The following is a 20,048-nucleotide window of genomic DNA, read 5'->3' as shown; positions in this document are numbered from 1 at the left end:
CTGGTGTTAAATAAAAAAACAGAAGTAAATAAGCATGAAAACATAAAATTTAGTCTATCTTACAAAGACAGAAATGTATCAGACCCACAGACAGGGCGATACAGACATGTTTTGTGGGTGCAGTCTGTCAGATGTTAGGGGGAAAAGATTTGTTATGAAAATAAAACTTACATTGCAGCATATCAGACCTTAGCACCACCTTGCTGAGGTTTGTTTACTGATTTGTTTACAGGTAGTAGGCAACACGGATCTTTGTACACGGCAGACACAGGGTTGTGAAAAATAAATAAGTAAATAAATACATAAATAACAAACATAAGAGTAACATTCTATAAAAATTAATACATAATAAGTAAGCAGGAAAATTAAAATAGAAAATAAGCTGCAGCAAATGAATAGATATTGAGAGACATACAGGAACAAAATAAAGGAAAAGATGTGAAAAAATAAACAAAAAAGAAATAACAAAATTGAGAGAAGTGGAGAACAAATGGAAAGATTTTCACACTATACTCTGTCTGGCATGAAAGTCGTGTTATCACTCATCTAAACAATTATTGTTTTGTCCGATAACTAGTACTAACTGTTTGCTACTTGCAAACATGTTAACATCCGGATCGTTTGCTTTTTAAGTCGATTCAGTAGTTCGAGATATCGCCACAACGGTGCACTTGTTCGATGGAAATGAATAAAGATGTTAGTAAAATTGTCTTATCGAAATTGCCGGATGTAAAGCAAAAATTACAATATGGAAAATATATGTCACTCTTTCTTTCTCTCTCCTTAAAAGCACCTCAGCGATTTGTGCAGATAACTCTCGGCATGGTCGATAAAGTACACTTTTGCAAGCCATCTCTGAAATTAGGGAAAGAAGAAAAGGATGTATTCAATAAAACGCCTTTATGCCCGTGTCTGGTCCTCAAACCTTTTTTTGTTGTACGGCACGGGGGAGCAAACTTGAGTCTACACCGCCAGCCATAGACGCACAAGGGGGCGGGGCTAAGCGAGGGTGTGAATATTCATGAGTAGATGGCGTGGGCGCGAGACAGCTACAGTCTGGGGTATGGTGGGGGGAGGAAATTGGAACAGCCGTTCGCAGGCAGCAAAAGGGGGCGCGAGGTTTTGCCCTGGAGGTGAGGTCGGGGGGAGAAAGGGGGAGCAGGGTGGGGTGGGCTGGAGCTGCCAGCACGCGCTTTTATAAATTATCAGTTTCACAGACTTTATCTCACGCCAGCCACGGAAAGAGCAGACGAATTCACGTAACCACCGCGTCCTGATAGGTCAGAGGTCGTGAAGAATTGGACCTGGACTGTTTCGTTAATAACTGTTGTCCTCCTACCGTCTCGAATGACTCACGCAGGTGTTGGCTGTCGCGCCGCCAGTGTGCAGGGCCGCGAGCGTTATCGCTGCTGTACAGCCAGTGAGGGAGAGAGAGAAAGAGAGATTATTCCTCCCTTGTTCACATGCACAAAGTCTGGCAAACAAGGTTTTATTTTTGCACCTGCTTGATGCACACACACACACACACACAAAACCATTTCAAAGGTACGGGGGTCAAAATAGAGACAAATAAATAAACAAATAAATTAATTACTGGACAAATAATACAAGAAAGGAGGCAAACTTTAAACAAAGCCATCAATCGTGTTAGCATATGTTTATCGCAGGTTTATTATCTTAATAGGAGACGAGCATGTAGACAACATGGCTGCGCCCTCGTTGTGTGTGGGCTCGAGCTGAACTGCTTCAACATCAACAAAACCAAAGAAAGCTTCATTTTTAAATTACACACGGAACTGTCTGTCTATCTCTCTCTCTCTCCACCCCACACACCCGTCGTGTCAATGAAAGTAAGAAATTGTAGGTAGATGATGTTCATTGCCAGTGAAGGTAGAAGGTGTGTTTATCGTTGCAGTAGATAATGTTGGAAATGTTGAAGATAACAAAACACAGGGTGAGCTGGAGGGCCAGGAGACCGTTACTTTATCTCTCGCGAAGACAAATGTGCAAAAGAAGCTGTTGACAATCATCAACCAGGTCTTTAAAATGCGGGTGTAGTCTGGGTGGGCTGCTGGCTGTGTCTGCCACCTTCTCCATACCCGTAGATGAATAAAAATGTCTGATGGCTGATGACTATTTGAAGCGAGCTGCTGTCTGTCGGTCTGAAAAGTAAGTCGCTAGAATAGAAAAGCAGGTAGAAAAATAACAAGGGATGTGTGGGTGTGTGTGTGAGAGAGAGAAGGTAAAATAAAATGAGGGATGGATCCCTGGATCTGTTACTTATTTGCTCGAAGGTCATAGTTCAAGTGCAGAAAGTGCATATATCTCATTCGCCACAGATCCATGCACACATAGCCGTGGCAGAGAAACTTTTTTTTGTTTGTTTTTCTCTTTTCTTCTTATCATCATCATTATTATTATTGATGCTAAAGGAAAAGAAGTAGGGAGCCGGTTGTTTACTGTAGTTCATTTTAAGTCGCAGAAAAAAACAAAATGTTTCAATTGTTCCTTTTGGCGATAAATAATTCTCATAACGATGAAAGTAAAACTTTGGAACCGAATCCTCATCGAGTAGCAGTAGCAGGGAGTACTGATGATGACCTCGAGGACGACGACAACGACGACGATGATTTATAGCAGCTGATCAAATTCAACATTCAGCACAAAGAGAACATTCCAACATAGAATGATGGAGATGTCTAATACATACTTACTATTGATGATGATGATGATGATGAGGAGGAGGAGGAGGAGGATTTTTTTTTATCAAAACATGAAACCGCACAAATTTATATTAAGATTAAGAAAGTATTTTGAAGCTTTTAAAAAATTTCTCTTAGCTTTTAGAGCAGAATTTAGTGTCGAAAAGTAGGGCTTGTATATAATATTATTTTGGGTGATGATGGTGATGGTGGGGCTGTTGGTGGTGGTGGTGCTGGTGGAGGAGGAATTTTTTTAAAATTTTTGTCTAGATGTACATAATAATTTACTTACAAAGACTCAGACTAAGCCGCCTGCAAGTCCTGGGTGGTGAAGGAAGCGGGTGGGTGGTAGGTGGGTAAGGGTGAGGAGGGAGCTGAGAGACGACTGTAAAAGTTTACAGCTGTACAACTACACTGATTTACAAGTCAGTCTCGGCAGTTGTTTATGTTCCTGTAAATGTCTGCAATACTTAATGGGGTACGACTGACAGGGTGCACCATCGTCTGACGACGCCCTTCGCATCAATCGATGTATGGCAGTGGTAACCCCACCCCTCCTTTCGACAACCGGTGCGAATCTGGCTCGACAGTTTTGTTTGAAAGACAGAAGAGCTGGCACATCATCTACATTTGTCCTTTATACCACCACAGACTGTACTTGTGTGACTGGTCCTGAGGCTCGGCCAGTAGGTCAGTTAGGTCAGGGTGCTTTTGATGGACGAGAACTTTTCCTCCCTTACCCTTTGACCCTTCGTCCTATCCCTGCGTATGCTTGCCAGCACAACATGTCAGTGACAGATGTCTGCTCGGGTGCACTGACAGTGACAAAGTCATGACTGAAGTGGCTCATCCTAGGTTACTCTTTACTCCTCAGTGTAATCCCGTTATCTATTTTTACACACTCTTTGCGCAAGGAAGCAAGCATCACAACTTGTATATATAGTTGTTTGTTTTTTTTAAAGACTGAACAAAAATACTGTTTGAAGTTTCCGAGTGTGATTGAAATCGCCAGGGTTCTAAACTCATCAGCAGGCAAAGGGTTAATGGGTTTCTGGAGCACTCTCATTTTATTCTTAGCCTCCGTAATTTTGTTTTGCTTTGTTCTAGTGTTTATCCAATTTGTTGGCTAGCGTACATCAGCCAAACGGTTCTGATCATGTCCACATCCAATTTATTCTATTCTTGGCAGACTGAGATCACTTTCGCCCTCGCATTGGAACCGTCACGTCACGTGTCCCCGCGACTGCACGTCACAGCCCTCGTCGTGACGAGCGTTAGGTACATGGATGTGTCATGGGTGTGTGTCACATAGACTTAACATCCTACACCGTGTGCATCATGGTCTAGGAAATGTACCTGACATCCGGGTTTCTGCAATCTGTAAGGTTTTATTCCTTCCATTGTTTCTAGAATGTCCCGTCAATTCTTCACTTTTCATGTTTCCCCAATTACAGGTGTGAACTGGAATACCTTGACATATAAGTGCAGACGAGAATCCAAGAAACAGTTGGGTCGATATCATGTTGATCAGTCGTCGATGATGTCGCCGACCTTTTCGGTGACAACTCCTGGTTGTAATAATTCCAATCCACAGGGATTGTGTCCCAGACTTTCTGTCTCGTTTGTTTGTTTCTTCCATTCATTAACTCGTTCGATAGTTCGTTCCGCCATTGTTTCTTTCTTCTCCTTCGTTCAAAAGCCGTTCTTAGACCAGCATCTTGTTACCATGACAACCTTTGAGCTCCTTTTTTTTTTTTTTTTTTTTAACGTGAGGAGAGAAAATGATAGAAGTCTATACCGTCTTCATTTTGTGGAAAACTTCTCCGCGCCGCAGTTTGATCGGAAATGTGGAATCACAGCACAAAGCCAGAAAGTACCCGACAGACCTGTGACCCCGAGCGTGACATGGATTCACCTGCGCGTGACAGTCTCGACTTCGACGAGAGACAAAAAGCGCCTAGGATTGTAATGAGTATAGGTGTATGACGGGTGGCATTTGTCATTTCGTACGACAACAGTAACAGGGTGGGTGGGTAGGTAAGTGAGTAGAGGGGACAGTGGTCTCAAAACTGGAAGTAGAGAACCCCACCCGGGATGACACAGGTCAATGACGTGCTCCAAGGGCGGGTGCAGGAGAACCGGCTTTTCGGTCCGAAAGAGGCTCCGAGCACTGCTGCACCAGAAACAGCAACAACAACAACCACAACCGAAGCGCAACGACCAAAAAAAAAAATTCTCCCCCTAACGCCCCCATCAAAAGTAACCGTGCAGCCGGCCAGCATAACAAACATGTCTCCCACTCAGCAACGCGCATCCACACTCGCAAACGCTCAAACAAAAGATTCACGTCCACGATCAACACTGTAGTCGGGGTCGTGGCGGAGAGGTGGTGGTGGTGTGGTGGGTAGAATTAATGGTGTCGTGTTGTGTGTGTGTGTGCGGCGTGGCCGTATGCCGTTAGATGTCGACCTCGTGCCACACCCACTCGCACACTACACTCCGTGCACGGTTGAGGGTGGAGGTGGAGGAGCTGCTGGGTGTGTGGATGGAGGTATCAGCAGCTGGCTTCTGATCAATTTCCAGACATGCCGGGTTGCGGCGTCTCTTGTAGTGCGACTGCTTAGTTCACCGTTCAAGTCCAATGACGTAAGCATGATAACCAGGCCATGCACACCCTCGCACGCCTCAACACGTTCATCTCTCCATCGCTTTGTTCGGTCTCTCACTTTTTCACCCGTTTTATTATTGATACTTTATATGTTTGATCAGATGGCGATGAAACTTCAACAAAGCATCAACATCTCCCCATTTTCTCTAATAAGCAAACAACAAATTTAAAATTGTTGTGTGTGCTCGCTCAGTTTTTTCGCGTTAGTACCCGATGAAGAAACGAGAGTATAACGGTACACATCTGACGGAGAAGTATTATGCGCGTGACGTCAGAGCGCATGCAGTACAGAGTGTCGTGTGCAAAACGGCGCGACTCCTGTTTTGCTGGCGGACAGAGCGTGGCTGTGCCATGCAAGGTACCCGCGGAAAGTGAATGCCAAAACTAAAAATAAAACAAAGAAAGAAAAGGATTAGCTAGTGTTAACAACCAGTCCCGGATCCAAGATTCCACCTTGCGAAAGAAGAAAGATAATAACCATTGTAAACGAGAGTTGTCGTGGGTTTAAAAAAAAATCCAAAACAAACAAACAAAACAATCCCTGCAGTCAAGACATGTCATGGTGTGGCTGCCTTGGCGACCATCTTGCCTCCAATTTGTCCCTCCTTTCCAACAGTTATCAGTATGAGATAAAAGGCATTAGATAAAAGTTTTTTTTAAAGTACTCCAGCCTGTAGAACAAAAAGCTCTGAGAACTCAGCACCTTTAAAACACACACACAAACACACAAACACACAAACACACAAACACACACACGTGTTAGTGCTATTCAACACAACCTAGCCCCTATCCACGACACTTTCACATGTCACACGAGAAAGGCGGCTCAGCCCCAACTAGTCTGTGAGCACGAGTTCCGCTCTTTGGCGCCAAGTGAACTCGGCTTCGCGGAGTCGGCTCGTGCCGTGTGCAAAAGAAACCTGGGATGCTCGGTCGTCGGCGATGATGGTACCTACTGTCGCGCCCCTTCCCACCTCTCCCCTACACACACAAATAATGTCATAGCTTGTAAAAGCACGTGAGGCAGGTGAGGAATGTCGTGGGGGAGGAGTGTGAGGATGGTCAGCATATCGTCTGGCGCTGTTGCTGCCGACCCTTAAACTCTTAGAGCCAGGAGGATTTTGTGGTCGAGGTTTCTGTCGTCTGTTTGTAATACAATGTTGTTCCATCTGTGTTAGATGAACGTGCAGTATGCTATATACGCAGGAGACAAATGCTAGACATTTTACACAACCCTCTTACAACCTCAATGGGAGAGGGAAAGAACCTATTCCCAACCCCCCAAAAAAAGGAAAGAAGGAGGAAAATTGCTGACTGAGACATTTCACGAACCCTCGCCACACTCTCCACATTGGCCTAGCAGCAGGTGTACCTCATGTGACTTCACGATCTACAGATTCGATTAGTCTCGCTGAAGACAGACAACAGCTGTCGCGCACCGACCGGCAGACACTGAAAGACGGTCAGTCTCCGTGCCAGACGCTTTTCTCGGTCAAGAAAAAAAAATATAAAAAAAATAAAAACGAAAAAGAGAGAGAGAAAAAAAAGTGGAGTTGACGATGTTGGCAGTGGAGGTTGACTGGCGGGCGGTCTCCTTCATCTGTCGATACCCAAGCCTGTAACGTCGAGACGGTTCCGGAAATGTGCCAGACTCTATTAATCGACGTACCCAGGGTAGCAATCAATAATGCGGGGCGAACCAGGTAGCAGTCTCACGTGACCTTAATTCTAGTCTCTCTGTTTTTTTCTAGGACAAGGTAAATCATAGACTTTATGAAATGGGGCAGCGGACCAAGACAAACTGGTTGAAATGTTTCCGAAGTTCGAAACATGATTGGAGAGTGATTGCTTGCAAATGAAATCCAGAAAATTGAAGAATGATATCGTGAAGCAAATCTGTCCTTTGAGACATGAGTACAAGAGAAAGGGAAAGAAGAACAAACATAGACATACTTATCCATGAACGCCTGCCGAAGGTAAATATAGCTCTTAGCTTGTACTTTATGTAGGGTGTCGGCGCTGCATATGATTAACCCACCAACCGAAGGGTGGATGGTTAAGAATTAGGTTCTCATATACAAGGGCGAGCGAACAGTTTCACAGGAACAGAGTTCGAACCTGTAGGAGGGGCACCCCAAGCCTTTCCATACCCATGAGACGCATCATACTTTTTTTTCCATCTGTGGAATTTGCACCTGACTATGTAGACGGGTGGGGACAGTCAGTCAGTGAGGGACAGGGTATGGCCGCCCTCACAAGAAACAGAAAAAGCTGGCCTTAACCTCTTTTTTTTTAGCGCATCGGGTCACATGATATGTTGACCTTTCTACTTTATATGTAAGACACAAAGATCGCATGTAATTAATCCCATGGGAAGGTGAGATGGACGAAGAAAGTTAAAGTGCATTAAAAGAATTGTTACATTATCTTTGTATGTAATGACTGATGTACTTTTGTTGTCTGGCACACAAGATGCACTTTTGAAATTCAGCAGACATGGCGGTCAGCCAAAGATACATATAGCTTAAATAAGTTAAAGATGATAGCGCCTTCTTTTAAAAAAAAATTAGTTGTTTGAATTCATTACATTAAAATATGAAGGATCACATTCCTTCTGTCTGTAAATACACACCTTCAGAAATACAGACGAGCTCTGAAGGCGACAAAGTCTGTGATATCCTACACTGAATACAACTAATTAACACAATTAATATGATTAATATTAGTTCTGAGCCAAGGGTACATCTGAACCTTCTTCAGTCTGATGCTACAATACATACAACATGGACACAACACTGAGCATGCACAGGACAGGGACCTCGAGATTATAAGTCTACCTCCTGTGCCACCTGTTCGCAGGTTTGGTCATCAGGTGTTTCCGCCAGGTAATTCTGTTTCCCCCTCTCCTCCATCTCCCTCTTCTCCAGATGGGAAGTGGCCTCAGGGTAGAAGCACTTTCCTACTAAACCGACTGACCTGTGCCGGTGTGGAGTCACATGTCGCGGGGTTAACCTTACCTTTGTTGTATAAACTACGGACCAAGGTGTCTGTCACCATGGCGACGAAAATGTACCAAAATGGCGTTAAAGATTTTGTTTAACCTATAACTGAGTACAGGTGAAAATGCTTCGAGGTCTGGGTCTCGGGGCGGAGACTTCCGGAATGAGAATCCAATAATAAAACTAAATTCATTTGCAAAAAAATAGATATAATGACATTACTCAAGCACACCTGCAGGCGGACAGACATGCAGACAGACAGACATGACAGGCAGCAGAACTTACTTGATTTTGATGTCGTTAGCAGCAATTTTCCGCACCCTCGTGTTTCCTGCAATAGTATAAAAAAAGAAAAAATTAAAGAAGAGACACAAATAATACTGACATCATCTACATCTCTCTCAACCTGTGTGAGAGAGAGAGAGAGAGAGAGAAAGAAGAAGGTTTATGAAGGTTTTGAAATAAATTAGTTGTATAAAGTTTACAATTTTGTCTTCTCTAACAAACTGGAAACCAAAAAATATAAATAAATAAAAGCGAGTTCATTTTATAATTGACCATTTATTAAGGTCGAGGCGTCGTACCAAGGAGAGAGGAGAATGTTCAATGGTGTTGATAGTGACACTATGTTCATAAAACATGCTGTACCGCAAAGGTCAAGGGTCATTGCCCACCATCTTTGCCGCACAAGCACCTTCTCATACTCGCCCGTGAAATATTTCAGTTCACTTCCAGAATGGTTCCGATAAACAAGCAGCACTAGCTGACTTTTCTGTACTTTGTTTTTTGCTCTTGTTTTTTTTTGTTTTTTTCGCGCTGGAAAGTGATGTTGCTGTTGTTGTTTTGCAGATGTTGTTGTTAGGAACATTCGGGTCACGAAGGACTGTTCATTATTGGCGGTACTACACGTTCCTGGGGTACCTAGACCTTCATTGTTGTAGTGTGTGGAGATAGGTGTGTGGAAGCAGTTACAGATATTGTGGGGATGCCTCTTGTGATTAACATGCCTTCTTGATGTGGGACTAGTTGCTTACTTTTCATAGAAATAGTGGTCAGAAACTGTTACTAAGCCTTTAGAGTGGAATCTAACTTTGCATGTCTCATTTATTTTATTCTTATTCTCTGTCTCTCTCTCTCTCTGTTATATTCAAAGAAGAAAAAACAGCCAACAGTTCTACAAAGCTATGAGGCTTCTTATAACCGCTAACATTTGCTAGACCTGATATACACATACATATGCACAGGCAATGAAGAAGTGAATAGAATGAGAATGTCTAACACAGTAACAAATTATAAGTTTATAAGTTTTATAAAATTATAAGATACCAAACAGCTGACACTTGTTTCCCATTGGATGGCTAGGAATAAGAGAGCTGTGACTATCAAAATTAAAAAAAAAACAAAAAAAAACCCAACAAAAAACGAAAAAAAACAAAAAACAAAAAACCCAACCAAAAAACAAACAAACAAAAAACAAAAAAAAAAAACAAACAAAATCAAATTTAACAGAATCATCCCTTCCACCCAAATAAAAACAAGAAACGCGAGTAAATTGTCTTCTGTAAAGTATACACATAAAAACATTTGTTACTAATCCTTTTCAGGAAATTATATTGTCTGCCTACTGTAACATTAGAACCTTCACTCTCCATAAAACATCCACACACACCAACGGACCTTCTAGAAGAGTCGTTTTGAGTTTATCACGATAAGAAAAAAATCGACCACAAATATTTTAACATATCAAACTAGTATGTTGATGGATGAATTTCGTCCCCGAACAAGCGATTTTTTTTTCAGTATCATCAGAAGTGGACACGTGCAATTATACATTCGCATTACTTTATTTTTTAATCTGGTTGTTTTGTTTATTTACAAGAAATATGACATTAAATTTCAACCAGTCCCCCAGAGTGTTTCTTAGAGCCAGGTGTAGATGACTGTTTGTTTTTTGGAGTGTGTGAGCATCCTAAGATGGTACACCTGTTGGGGGGGACTTTCACCACAACTCTTTAAATGTAAAATATTATGAAAAGTGTGCTTGAACAGTATTAGGTAGGCAACCACAACACTGTGAAAGTTTAGAGAACTAAAAATAAAATGTCACGTGGCAGCAACATTGCCTCTCAGTGCTAGTCCAACCTCGCAATCACTCTCACACCTTCTGTCTTCACGATTTACTCAAGGAGTAATGGTCCTGAGGACTCAATTTTCTAGAGTATAAAAACCAGAATCACTAGTCTTTGATTATTTTTATTTGTTTGCTTTTTTGCGATAAATTTTTCTGCTGTTAATGGTAAGCTTTGAGTGCGCAGGCGCAAAAGTCTACATCTCGTCTTCCGTTGCACGAGACATCCGGTTCTTTGAATATTCGGACTTTCTAGACACCCATCACAGGTCACACCAATATTTTGTTTGTGTGTGAGAGAGACAGAGAGAGCAAGGGAGGGTCTTTAACATCACACAATAGATGAACCAGTAATTATCTTTGTCAACATTCTTAACACTACTGTACCGCTACCACACTCGCTCTTCGATTTTATGCCTCTTTGGCGAAACAAAAGAAGAGATAAAATCACTCTGAAGTTCACCGTGTTGTTTCTCACTGCCACAAGAGCTTGAAGAAAATTAACTGCAGCAATTCTCTAGCAGACAAACGTGACTGTTTTTCCGTTGGGGGTCGTGACATTTCCTACCTGGCTTCATTCCGCAGTGGAGAACCCAGTACCTGCCAATTGGGGTCGATGTCTTCCTTTGTATACCAAGACTGTGACACACATATGGATTATTCTTCGGCTTGTTACCTGGCTGAACATGAGTGTAGCTTCTTTGATACTCTTACCTGAGCACAGTGGTGGGATTTCGTTTCGTACCATATATCATTCCACTTATTGTACCCGTAATATCTTTGTTTTACGGTTTAGTCATTGGGCGCGGCAGCTTAAAAAACATTATCCACTGATGAGGACTACTTTGCTGCTTTTACCTGAAAGCAAAAATAACTCCAGCTGATGCTTGGTTTTGTTCTTGCTGGTTTAATTATTTAGAACCCGAGCAACACCAGACTGTGGCAGCTGAAGAGCAAAATAGTTACTGGTAGGTCCAGAAGGCGATGATATTTATGGCGATGTTGACATGCTTTTGTTGTTGACAATGTCTTTGGTCTGCTGTTGTTGTTGTTGATGATGATGGTTCTGGTAATATTGAGGGTGTTTGCCTCATTCTTTCCCTCTGACCTTTGAACCTTTTGCATCAGACAGGCCCCGCAGACACAGCAGTTTTCATCGAGCGGTCACATGACCTCGGGGACTTTTTCTTGCTTTTTGTCCGGAGAGGTTTTTCACTGCGCTGCAGCATTCTTACAAAAGGAGGCATTAACTGCATATTCAGCCTTCAAAATTTTTAATCTAGACACCACTCACACCCGCATCAATCTTCTACCCGCACTTCAAAGATACCAACACCCTTTCTAAAGCATTTTAATGGGTCAGCAGGTAAATATAGAATTTCTCACATTTCTGCTGGAGAAGCAAACTTTGCACTCTACCTGTCAGTGAGATCAATGTCCTGAGATGGATACCTGCCTATTGCAATTTTTATATATTTTTTGGGGAAAAACTATTGGAATGGGAGGGGAGGCTGCGATGTTCATTCCTGGTGGTCGGGTGGATGGGTAGGTGATGACTGAGAGATGGTGGTCCAGTGGGTCGGTGAAATTAAACGATGTGCTTTTTGCACCTCAGAACTGTTGGCGGCAGCAGAAAAATAAAAGTTCGCTTCAGAATGATTTCATTTCGGTATTTTTTTAGCACTTGGTAATTGCACATTAAGCATACTTTCTTCATAAAAATTTGTCTGTGTGTGTCTGTGTGTGCGTTTATTCTTGCAAGCATTAACATAACAACAATAATCCTTTCGTTCTTAAATATTCTGACTTTCCAGACACAACTGTTTACAACTGTCAGAAGTGTTTCGACATGGAGAAGTAGCCAATCAAACAAGTGTTCTGACTTTTGAGACACACCCAGGGGCATGTCACACTAGTGTTGTGACTTTTATAGTGACAAGTCACATAGGAGTATTAAATGTAAAATATTATGGGTAGTGTGCTTAACCCTAACGACTGTGAAAAATTAAAGTGCAAGTCTTGCTCCACCACCGTGTGCAATCTTGCTTTTAGTTTAGTTTGATATCCAATCCGAATTTTATCTCGCGAAATGAGTTTCTTTTTGCTTTTATGAGACAGCCATGTCTGAAAGTCATTTAACAAAAGTCTCATACATCCTTAGACACCTGCATTTAAAAGAAGAGCAAATAAACAAAGTTCAGTTTTAAAAAAAAAGAGAAAGAACTATAGAAACGTGGAATAGTATTTACAGCTTGACAGACTCATTTAGTCCAACTTCATTTCCTTGTCAAACATACATTTCAGACCAAAAAAAAGAGACCGACTTCTGTTTTTGCTTGTTTTGTTTTGTGGAACTTCATGAACGGATTTAAGGACTGAAGCTCAGACTGTTGATTACCAAACAGTATTTGTGTAGCAGTGTTCGGATATTTCTCAGAACAAAGTAAAAGCGAGTAAGGCGACCTGACTTCACCAACCGCGTGGTCAACTTCATCGACTATCAGCAAATTGGAAAAAAAAAAACGAAACAAAACAAATCAACATCATACTACAACAACAACAAACGTTCAAGTGTATGACAGAAACCCCGGATGTAAGATGCGATCATACTTCTCGTCTTTTCCTTCTCTCTATCAATGAAGCCTCTGTCCCAGCCATCCTCAACCCCTTGGACTTCAGTCCAGCTTTCAGGTCCAGGCCGCCATTGCACATGTAGGACTATTCCTTCTGACAAATTTTTAGTCTCGATAAAGAGAATTACTAGAGTAGTCCCATGGAACCTCTTCGTTCTGGTTTAATCTGCTTAAACCTTTTTCCAAAGGTATGTTTACATTAAGCGAGCTCTTCAAATAAACTTTTTAGACATTACTATCCTTCTTCTTTCTCTTATCTATCTCTTAGCTCACAGTCCACTTGCATTGCCATTATTCTCACTACCTCATTCTTAAACCTGATTTTACCGAGTTTTCCACAAATAAAGGATTGCTAGGTCAGCAGGCAACTCAAAAGTGGTCAGTTAAGGATTGAATGAAGGATAATAGATGAAGTACATCTGATGGTGTACATTGACGGGTGGATATAACAGTTCCTAGTATCTGGCTGTCGACTGACCAAACGGTACAATTCTGCAAGACAGCTTTATCAGTTTTGCAGTGGTTGTTGGTGGTGGTTGTCGTCCAACCCAACTTTATTCTGCCTGGTGTCACACTCATTACCATGGCATGTCATCATTCAGCAAGATCAGTCTGTCATTTTGGTAATTCCCTTCGTGGAATCCCTTACGAGCTTGGTAAATTATTAATCATCAGGAGATGTATTAGTGATGGAGTCCCTATATACAGACTGGTCGACTGAGATTGATTGACCGATTGATTTTGCTATTGAACTACAAAGAATGTTATATTTTTCTTTATTACAGATTGTTTATCTTGTGATATATTTTCAGCCACAAATGAGGATATGTATAAAGTTTGGTTTGGTGTGAAAGTCCTTCCACCTGGAGGTGATTTCATATTATAAATGGGGAGGAGGAAACTGGAGTCACCGGGGGGAAAAAACCTCAGATGGCCGGCCTGCCAACAGGTGTCACATACAATGTCCCAGATGAGATGTGAACCCAGAGCATCTCACTGGTGACAGCGAGTGTTTGAATCACTGTAATAATGGATGTCTGAGCTATATATACATATTGGTATGTGCGGATATACCTAAATTTTGTCTTTTATCGGCTATCTGTCTGTCTTATAAAGACATTTCTTTCTTTCTGTCTCTAATATCTCTTATTGTCTGTCCATCATCATTTCCTGGATTATATTTAGCACAATCCTCGTTCTGCCTCGGATAAGAAATCTGACGAATTGGAAGCACAACCTGGCAAGTTTCGCTTTCTTTCATGTTCCCGTTTCTCCTGGCATCACCCGCATTGCTGGAGCATTTGTGCGACTGGCCCGAGGAGGAGCGGATGGAAAGGAATGGAAAAGCCCGGATATGACGTCAGAAGAGGAGGAAGCGATTTGTGCGCTCGGCGTCGGTCTCGCCACCCCAGTCTGCTCCGCCAGCTACAGGGATCCGTGCCTTACTCGCAAATGTAATTATGGACAGTGCTTGGGTCTGAAAAAGTCATTGTTCCTCCTGCTAACAGATAGCGAATGATGTGTGCCTACAGTTCTCTAATGCATATAAGACACTCGTGACAACCTGATAAATGCAGGCAGATTATGCCTCCCCCCAAAAAAAACACATTTAATACCTCTTTCCCTTTTTCTCAACCATTTTTTCTTGTAGATAAGTGGGTTTAGTCTATGCCCTTTTGTCTTTTTTTTAAAGTTTAAAGAGTCAGAAGTAACATTTCTTCTGTAACAACTTTTATTTATTTAGAAACTATTTTGTTCCCTTCTTGTCAGAAACTTCTGTTATTGCTTGAACAAGAAAGTCATTGCTGAGTTGTTACTGAATGTTAAATATGTAAGACAATTTAAATGAATGCAAGGGTTTAATGAGTGCTTATTATTTTACATTTGCTATTGTCTGTGTTTGAAAAACGATAACATCAGACACTTGAACTTTACTAGTATGTTCAATTTTGTTTTGCTTTCAAATTTATGTCCTAGTTTGAGTTTGATGACAATCAGTGTATAATTCTTTTGAAATAATAAGATATAATCAGTGTAGGGTTCCATCATCTGTGGGTGTGTGTTTGTCGACAATCTTCTCGCACACACGTGGTCTGAACTGCACGTGTGGAAAAATACGAAATAGCATTTTTGACCAGGAATAATTGACCAGCATGAAAAATTATTGTCTTTGGTGTAATGTGCCACAAACGGTTCTTGTAGTCTTGTCCTTTTTTACCGTTGATAAAAATTTTATTGGGAAGGACAATGGTAATGAGTGATCTCAGGTGAAGTATTTCACGACCTGCTCTGACCATTAATCCATTTTCTCAGTTTTCTTCTATGTGGAGTGTGCACACGCATGCACACACATAGACACACACAATTTTTAATATTTTTTTGTAATAATAATAGAATTTATGTAGAACATTTCCCCACAAGGAGGCGAGGTCAGTGCAATTCTACAAACTGTAAAGGGCAGTAGGTAGTCATGTGGTCTGACAGACAAGGGCACACAATCTGGCACACAAACACACATATTTATATAATTATATACAGCAGACATATATTACGAATGCTGTGACTGATATTTGGGCACTACATTTTTAGACATCATCATCATCACAATCATCACCATCATCATCATTCTAATACCGTAAAGAATTTGCAGACCGTATCATTAGTTCTTTATCAATCAAGTGTAAATTCTGTAATACTCTTTCCCTATCACACTCCCGAGACATTTAAAAATTTTATTCAATTTTTTCGCTATTCTCAGTTTTAATTTTTCTAGAATAATACCTCTGACTCTAATTCTCTTGTTTCTTTAAAGGCAAAACAAACAAGTTGATACTGGAAATTATTTGTAAGAGGTAAGGATGAGACAGGTGGTAAGAACATTTGCCAGGCAGACCAATCCCATAATGTCAGCAGCAGAGACCGACAGTATCAAACATTCAAGAAAGTATCTCACTGACATGTGCAATATTATTAAAAAACCATAGTAATGGTTAAAAAGTATATTAAGAAAATCAGACTTGTGCCGATATTAAAATCAGATGTCCTGGGATATCCGACTATTAATTTTGAGACAATGGATAAATACTTGTTGATTATTTTTAACTGTCTGACCATGTTTCTATCTTATCCTTTCAAACCATGGCGGATTTGTAATGTTTAGTATCTTCTGTCTTGGTTTTTATTTATTTATCTCATTCAGTATGTTCATTTCGTCTGGAGCTTAATCCTCCTGCATTCTTTTTTGTTCTTTCCTGCTTTGCTTTGATATGTAACAGTTTAGGACCTCAGTAATAGGTTGGTGTGAACTGTAAACTTTGTGTTTGTGTGGCGATGACCTACGACCTACGTGCACAGCACCTTCCCAGCAAAGCTGACCTCCCAACCCAGCAGCTGTTTTTCTCTGTTCATGAATCCCTGTTATGAATGCAGTTTGGAATCCTAAACTCTACTGGGACCTTAGGACATCCTGTTTTGTTAACATTCCATTTTTGTTTTTGGTTTTGTTTTTCTTTGGTTCCTCACTCTGAAGGCTTAAATATATTTGTGCAAAATATTTTCTAGTGGATGCGTTATTGCAGCTCCCTCCCTTAAAACTCTTTTCTCCTCCACCCCATTACCATTCATCCGACAATTATTTCTGGGAAGTGAAAGACTGCTCGGTGACCACATTTAAAAACTGTTTTTTTTTTTTCACTTAAAACTGTATTCATTCCAGATGGAGAAGTAAGCCGATAGACAATTGTAACCCTGCTATTTATCACTGCCAACATATATTTTGTGTGACATCCTACAGTCTGGACTCTGACCCAGGTCTCGTCTATGCTGCTTTGTAGTCAGTAGAGTTCACTCCCTTGCCCCATGGCAAGCAGCCCCTGGTCTGTGTACTATGGGGGGATGGAGGGGAGGGGAAGTGTACCAGCACTCACTCCTCCTCTCATGTCCTCCCTCGCTCCCCATCCTCCTTCAAACCTGCTATGTTTGTCAGCTTTGCAGCCTCGTTTCGGACAAGAAATATCATCACTCCAATATTTTCTCCACCACCACCATCTCCACCACCACCACCACCATCTCCTTTTCGATATGCAGCAGCACACTTCCTCGCGTTCTTCCTTAATTGCTAACATTCTGCGGAGTTTGAAAAACCGGTCCTCGGCTAACAAATGCAGGATGACGTACCGAAAAAATGGCGGCTGTCGAGGTGGGGGGGGAGAGAGAGAGTGGGAGGGAGGAGAGATTGAGAGAAAGTTGGGAGACACCAGCAAGCAAGCCAGGCAATGTGGCTTCGCTATTAAAGGGTGATAAACACTGACTTGTTACTCCACGCCATCAGCACACTCACAGTCGCAGTAAGCTGCCCCTTGCAACGGTTCTTTTTTTTTTAAAAAAAAAACGAGGTTGGTGCAGCAATGCACACTCCACAGCTAACGGCAGACAAAATGGCGGCGCCAACTGTCTCACTCCCGCGCCGACCTGCTGCATACACGTATCGCCTCCGCACGCAGAAAATCTTTCGATCATAGGTCCCACACCCACCCACCTGACGGTCGAGGTTCAAGCCATTTGTGGTCAGCTTGAACATTTTTGTTGAAATGTCAGACTTCCGGCGTGGTTAGTTTAGCAAGAACTACACACATCATCTCTCTCTGGCTCTTCCCTCCTCCCAACTTCTCGCGACTCTCCTCCCTCCCACCGGCTCGTGCCATGGCCGTCTGCCTGCAGGACACACGCCCGGCGCGAACATGTTCCTATGTGTTTCTTTCGCGTTCTTGTCGAGTGCTTTGCAGCGGAAATGTCTGCTGTGCCAGTGCACACAGCCTGCACTCGGTACACGACACCACAACCCTCACCAGCAACGGCGTGTAACATTGAAACAACAGCCATTAAAAAAAAAATGTCACTCCTATCGTCATCAAAAAAAAAAAAAAACTATATTTAGCGAAAGGCTCGGAAACTGACAAGTCTTAGGTCAGCGAGTTCGTAATACACTCAGGCGGATTAATCTCGCAATATCTTTTTAAAAAAAAATCCCTAACAACAAGCATTGTGGGTGGAGAGCACATCCCGCTAACCCGTGTCCACCCGGAGTACACAGCAAGGTTCACGTGTATCTAATGATATCGAGTGTCATTTTTTGGGATCAGTTGTAGGTTTGCACACCCGCGTGTTGCGAGGGCCTGAGCACACAGCCAAGTCGGATCCTCGCACAGCCACGACCGCCAAACGGTGTCGTCTGCTTCCAGCTTCCAGCCATGTAAATGTTGTCGGTTACAGTCGTCTGCCAGACACGACACACAGGTGACCGCGGTAGGGGTGGGGATTGTCGTTGGAGGCTGGGGAGGAATAAATCGGTAGACAATATCAAAGCTCTTACCTTTTTCCTGGAGATGTTCGTTCGGCAGAGATGCCTGCGAGCAGCGCAGAGGAATAAAAATGCCGGCTGTGCGTCGTCGTGGAGCTTGGCAGTGAGAGAAGAAAGCACCAACATGCACACAAAAAAAATAAGCCTTCGGTGTTCACAAGAAGGAGGGTGAAGAAGTCAGACCTACGCGGGAGTGAGTACGCAGACAAGAATGGCGGGAGGAAAAGTGGAGCTGGTGAAGTGACGAGAGACAGCGGGCAAGCAGGTCGGGGGAAGGGGGGAGGTTTACACGCGCGGAGGGGTGTCACGCGCCTCGACAGCTCGACGCGGGCGGAGATGCTGCGAGGCTGACACGTGATTGGCTGACGGGTAGGGGCGGAAACTTCTCGCATGCGCAAACTTTACCCCAACCCGAGGCAACCCCCACCTCCGGACTCATTCCCCGCCATTCTCTTTTCTCTCTCGCTCTTTCTTTCCCGGCCTTCCTCGTCCAAGTTAGCGCTTGTCAGAGGCTGTGCCTTCGCTTCCTTCCCTCCCCCCCCTCCCAAAAGTCTACAGCACCACCCTCCTCCTCCTTCTCTCTGACCCCCGCTCCACCCTGCTTTCGCATGCTCCATTCTCTCCCTCCGATCTTTCCTTCGCTGTCTCTCACCTCCCTCCCCGGCTCGCAGCTGATACGTTTTGAACCCTTAAAAAAAAAAATCCCCTTCTTTCCCCCTCCCTCCACATTCCTTCCTTCCCCATTAACGACCAGACAGTAGGCCCGCCAACCGTTCTGACTGCTGAGCCTCAGTTTGCGACCTTCACAGGCGACCCCACCCCCTAGTCATATCGTTACCCCCGCGTCTCTGGCAGGCCTCATCCTTCCCTCCCCCGCCCCCACACACACCCGACGATGGCCCCGCTCGGAGCTAAGTCCCTCCCCCTGCCGAATCAAGCTCGGCGACAGTTCCCTCCCCCTTTTGCTGTCAGACTGCGTCCTTTGGAATGCCAACCTCCTTCCCAGCTCTCCCTTCCATCTCTTTCCCCTGTAACTCGTTATCCCCCGGCAGGCTGGCATGGTAGGAGCCAACTGCCCAAAGATGTAATTTCACCGCTTGGTGTCCATATATTTGTTCAGTGTAGATCTTCACTCTTTCGCAGGTTGCCAACCGGGGGTTGGTGGAGGGTTTAAAAAAAAAAAAACCCGGCAAGTCTGACGTCAGATGTGGCAAGGGTAATGGCAGGTCACGAGCGCGAGACGTGAACTCGAGACGACACGCGAGGGAGAGAGGAAGATGCACTGCTGCACTGGCAGTCCAGACAACAGCCACCCACCCCACCCCACACCCCGGGCTAATGAGATGTCCCATTATTCTCCGGGTATCCAGCAGCAGGCGTCAGGTGTTTCAGCTGACGTTCCGTGAGATACGAATGACTCGGGTGGGTTGCGATAAATCGTTGTCGCAACAAGGCTGGTGGAACATAAAAGGCAATTCTTGAAATGGAGGTGCCTCGGTTTTTATCTCTTGGAGTTGTCTCACTTTGATCGAACTAAAAGGATCGAACAGTAAGCGAAT

At 43.1% G+C, this 20,048-nt stretch overlaps 1 long non-coding RNA gene across 1 annotated transcript; it reads right to left on the bottom strand.

The window, feature by feature from the left end:
- Positions 1 to 770: 770 nt before the first annotated feature.
- On the bottom strand, positions 771 to 19,638 carry LOC112569425. Its single transcript, XR_003100428.1, has 2 exons — positions 18,502 to 19,638; positions 771 to 8,700 (listed from the first exon to the last, which is right to left on the bottom strand). It is a non-coding gene; the product is annotated as an uncharacterized LOC112569425 (long non-coding RNA).
- Between the last annotated feature and the right edge of the window lie 410 nt (positions 19,639 to 20,048).

The sequence above is a fragment of the Pomacea canaliculata genome, linkage group LG7 (assembly GCF_003073045.1).
Source record: "Pomacea canaliculata isolate SZHN2017 linkage group LG7, ASM307304v1, whole genome shotgun sequence".
Classification (NCBI taxonomy): Eukaryota; Metazoa; Mollusca; class Gastropoda; order Architaenioglossa; family Ampullariidae; genus Pomacea; species Pomacea canaliculata.
Note: the sequence above shows the minus strand (reverse complement) of the source record. Positions and strands in the feature narration are given on the sequence as shown.